Genomic DNA, 4815 nt, shown 5'->3' on the forward strand with positions numbered 1-4815 from the left:
TCGGGTTCCGGAATACGAACCGGATTCCCTCTCGCCCCAAGGGCGATTCGAAAACGCCTTCGCCCGTGGTACGAGGATCTCTCCCCGGGCTTAGGATCGACTGACTCTTGGACAACGGCTGTTCACAAGAAACCCTTCTCCACGGCAGCCCCCGAGGGCCCCTCTCGAGTATTTGCTACTACCACCAAGATCTGCACCGACGGCGGCTCCAGGCGGTCTCGCGACCTGCCCTTCGACGCACACCGCCGCGCCATCCTACTCGTCGAGGCTTGCCGGGACCGGCCGCCGCGAGCGACGACTGGCCCCACTATGCCGTCGACGGCCGAGTATAGGCACGACGCTCCAGCGCCATCCATTTTCAGAGCTAGTTGCTTCGGCAGGTGAGTTGTTACACACTCCTTAGCGGATTCCGACTTCCATGGCCACCGTCCTGCTGTCATCAGCAACCAACGCCTTTCATGGTCTCTGAATACGCGTCGATTTCGGCGCCTTAACTCGGCGTTCGGTTCATCCCGCAGCGCCAGTTCTGCTTACCAAAAATGGCCCACTAAGCGCCTAGGGTTCCGTCGCCGGCTTCGCACGCGGTTCACGCGGTGTACCAGGTAAAGCCGGCGATCTCACTCATTTATAGTTTGAGAATAGGTTGAGGTCGTTTCGGCCCCAATGTCCTCTAATCATTCGCTTTACCGTATGAGACATCCTCCGTGTTACGAGCGTGTTGTTACCGCGCCGTACAGCGCGGAGTCCCACCGGCGTCCGTACGCCCGCGAACGGGCGGGACACATCGGCGCCAGCTATCCTGAGGGAAACTTCGGATGGAACCAGCTACTAGATGGTTCGATTAGTCTTTCGCCCCTATACCCAGCTCAGACGATCGATTTGCACGTCAGAATCGCTGCGGACCTCCATCAGGGTTTCCCCTGACTTCATCCTGGCCAGGCATAGTTCACCATCTTTCGGGTACCAACGTGTGCGCTAAGGGTGCGCCCCCAGCCGGCCGAAGCCGACTTGGCGGAGACGCCCCCGGACTGCGGACCAGCGCGACTTTGAACGCCGGTGGGTTCGGTCGCTAGGCCATCGTCCGCACCGTAAACGGTTCACTTTCATTGCGCCAAACGTGGTTTTTCGTAAGATCACCGTTGACTCGCGCACACGTTAGACTCCTTGGTCCGTGTTTCAAGACGGGTCGGAAAGTAGCTCGAAACACGTCGCCGACCGACGGGACCCCGCCTGCGACGGGGCCGCGTCGACGGTTCTTGCCGTCGGGCGAGCCGACCATGAGCACCGGGGCTCGGCGCGAACGGTCACGCCGAAACGCGACCGACGCGACGAACGTCACCCGGGCCATTCGGCCGGCGCCCAACGGGTCGCGACGTCCGCTAACCGAGCGAAAGATCCGGCCGGCGGTTAGACCGACCGTGAATTCGCCCGGCGGGGATTCGCGAGCTCTGTCCGTTTACAACCGAGCGGTTTCACGTTCTTATGAACTCTCTCTTCAAAGTTCTTTTCAACTTTCCCTCACGGTACTTGTAAACTATCGGTCTCGTGGCCGTATTTAGCCTTAGATGGAGTTTACCACCCGCTTCGGGCTGCACTCTCAAGCAACCCGACTCGAAGGCGCGGTCCGATCCCGGAACGCTGTGACGGCCTCTACTGGCCTGGCACCATCTGCGGGCCATGGCCCCGTTCAAGGGAGACTTGGACCGTCACGTGCGCCCCGGCAACGAGGCCGGCCCGTACGCCACAACTCTCATACGTGCCGCGACACAAAAGTGCGCGGCGAGATTCGGCGATGGGCTTTTCCCGGTTCGCTCGCCGCTACTAAGGGAATCACGGTTGTTTTCTTTTCCTCCGCTTATTAATATGCTTAAATCCGGCGGGTAGTCCCGCCTGATCTGAGGTCGGAACGTATCGGTTGTTTGTTTCTTAAATTACACGGCAGCCTGCGGTCCGCGCTCCGCCCGTACGGTGACCGCCCGCGTCCGCTTCTCGGAAGCCGGAGAGGTCTCGTGGACTCTCAGCCGGCCCGGCCGCGCTCTCGCGCGGCGGGCGGACGGGGACGTGCCGTTTGACGACGCGAGAACCCGTGACTGTTTGCCGTCACAACTTGGGCGGACGACCGGAGGCGGCCGCGCGAGCGGCTCTCCCCGGTCGAACCGCCAATCTCGCACCACCGGAGCGGCCGACGGGCGTGCCGTCGGACGCCTGCCGGCGGCGCATCGGTCTGGCCGAGTATCCGGTATACGACCCTCAGACAGGCGTGGCCCGGGACCCGCGGGTCACCGAGGCCGCAATGTGCGTTCGACTGGTCGATGTTCGTATAACCTGCGGATTACACGACGACGCGCAGATAGCTGCGGTCTTCATCGATCCACGAGCCAAGTGATCCGCCGCTCGGTGTCGGTTGTTTTTTTTGTTTTGTTCGACGAAACTTCTACGGCCACGCGCCGTGCGCGGACGCACGACTGGGCACGTACGGTCTTTCGACGTGTTAACCATCTTTCGGTCGACGCTCGGTCGGGGGTCGCGGCGCGCGGGCGGTCGTCGAGCGAGTCGGCGAGCGCACGCGGCCACGGGGTCGGATGAGGCGCGCGCGAGACCGGCGAGTGTCGCCGGTACCGCGGGCCCGTCTCTAATGATCCTTCCGCAGGTTCACCTACGGAAACCTTGTTACGACTTTTACTTCCTCTAAACGGCCGATTTCGGTCATCTTCGCGATCGCGCGACGACCCAGCCCCCGAGGGGGCCGAATAACGCGCGTCCACTCCGAAGACCTCAATGCGACCGTTCAATCGGTAGTAGCGACGGGCGGTGTGTACAAAGGGCAGGGACGTAATCAACGCGAGCTGATGACTCGCGCTTACTGGGAATTCCTCGTTCACGTGGAAAAATTGCAAGCCACGATCCCTAAGCACGAAGGAGGTTCAGCGGGTTACCCGGAAGCCTGTCGGCCCAGGATTGTTAAACACGCTGATTCCTTCAGTGTAGCGCGCGTGCGGCCCAGAACATCTAAGGGCATCACAGACCTGTTATCGCTCAGTCTCGTGCGGCTATGTTCGTCCGCCGCCTGTCCCTCTAAGAAGAGTTTAAGCTCCTGGGAGCCGGCGGTAGCCCTAGTAACGTATCGTGATCCGCCGGCGACGGCCGTGAACACGGCGCGCTTCACCACGGAGCCCGACGCACGACGGACGCAGGCCGACCGGAGGTTGCCCCCCGGCCGACATACGCCCGCCGAACGCCGGGACGCGGATGGCGCGGCCGCGCCCGACGACCGCCGTGGACGACGGGCGAACGCGTTCGGGGATACCGGGCCGAGCCGACGGGTACGCGAACACTGACGGCCGAAACCGCCAGCGCCGCGCACACGCCGACCCGGGTTTACCCGCCTAGTTAGCAGGACAGAGTCTCGTTCGTTATCGGAATTAACCAGACAGATCGCTCCACCAACTAAGAACGGCCATGCACCACCACCCACCGAATCAAGAAAGAGCTCTCAATCTGTCAATCTTTCCGGTGTCCGGGCCTGGTGAGGTTTCCCGTGTTGAGTCAAATTAAGCCGCAGGCTCCACTCCTGGTGGTGCCCTTCCGTCAATTCCTTTAAGTTTCAACTTTGCAATCATACTTCCCCCGGAACCGAAAAGCTTCGGTTTCCCGGAAGCTGCCCGCCGGGTCGTTAATGAAACGCCGGCGGATCGCTAGCTGGCATCGTTTACAGTTAGAACTAGGGCGGTATCTGATCGCCTTCGAACCTCTAACTTTCGTTCTTGATCATACGAGAACGTACTTGGGCAAATGCTTTCGCGTCAGTTCGTCTCGAGACGATCCAAGAATTTCACCTCTAACGTCTCGGTACGAATGCCCCCGCCCGTCTCTGTTGATCATTACCTCCGGTCCCGAAAACCGGCCCGGCGGGACGCGCGGGCGACTGGCGCCCGCGGCCCGGCGGCCCGCGCACGGAAACGCCCCGGAGGGCGATTTCGCGCGCCCGCGAAGGGCGGAGATGCGCGGGACCGAGGTCTTGTTCCATTATTCCATGCGACCAGTATTCAGGGCCTTTTGACGAGACGGCCGTGAAGCCGCCCCGCCAGATTCGAGCCTGCTTTGAGCACTCTAATTTGTTCAAAGTAAACGTGTCGGCCCGCCGACGGCACTCGGTGAAGAGCACCGCGCAGCAAGATTGGAGTAGGCGGCCGCCGTCGTCGAACACCGACGGCCGCGCGACGCGTGGCCGCGCGGCGCGCCGGAAGCACGAGACACGTGTCCGCCTGCCGACAATACGTCCGGCCGACGTGCCGGTAACTAACACCCCGAGACGGCTGACGAGCGCGACGGCGACCGCGCCGACGGGACACGTGGTCCCGCGACACGGCCGGCCGCGACACGACGGACCGCCAGGGTGGTCCGGCACCGTCCAGACACAGATCCGACTACGAGCTTTTTAACCGCAACAACTTTAATATACGCTATTGGAGCTGGAATTACCGCGGCTGCTGGCACCAGACTTGCCCTCCAATTGATCCTCGTTTAAAGGTTTTAAAGTGTTCTCATTCCGATTACGGGGCCTCGGATGAGTCCCGTATCGTTATTTTTCGTCACTACCTCCCCGTTCCGGGAGTGGGTAATTTGCGCGCCTGCTGCCTTCCTTGGATGTGGTAGCCGTTTCTCAGGCTCCCTCTCCGGAATCGAACCCTGATTCCCCGTTACCCGTTACCACCATGGTAGGCATGGAACCTACCATCGACAGTTGATAAGGCAGACATTTGAAAGATGCGTCGCCGGTACGGAGACCGTGCGATCAGCTCGAAGTTATTCAGA

General features: G+C 61.3%; 2 non-coding genes across 2 annotated transcripts in view; both read right to left on the reverse strand.

The window, feature by feature from the left end:
• The window catches only part of LOC115035027, a 4196-nt gene extending 2292 nt beyond the window's left edge, over positions 1-1904 (reverse strand). Inside the window, exon 1 of the ribosomal RNA XR_003840196.1 lies at positions 1-1904. This exon is cut by the window's left edge and continues 2292 nt beyond it. This is a non-coding gene — a ribosomal RNA (large subunit ribosomal RNA).
• Positions 1905-2244: 340 nt separating this feature from the next.
• LOC115035026 lies at positions 2245-2402 on the reverse strand. The gene has a single exon (XR_003840195.1). It is a non-coding gene; the product is annotated as a 5.8S ribosomal RNA (ribosomal RNA).
• Positions 2403-4815: the final 2413 nt, after the last annotated feature.

The sequence above is a fragment of the Acyrthosiphon pisum genome, unplaced genomic scaffold (assembly GCF_005508785.2).
Source record: "Acyrthosiphon pisum isolate AL4f unplaced genomic scaffold, pea_aphid_22Mar2018_4r6ur Scaffold_39;HRSCAF=295, whole genome shotgun sequence".
Taxonomy (NCBI): domain Eukaryota; kingdom Metazoa; phylum Arthropoda; class Insecta; order Hemiptera; family Aphididae; genus Acyrthosiphon; species Acyrthosiphon pisum.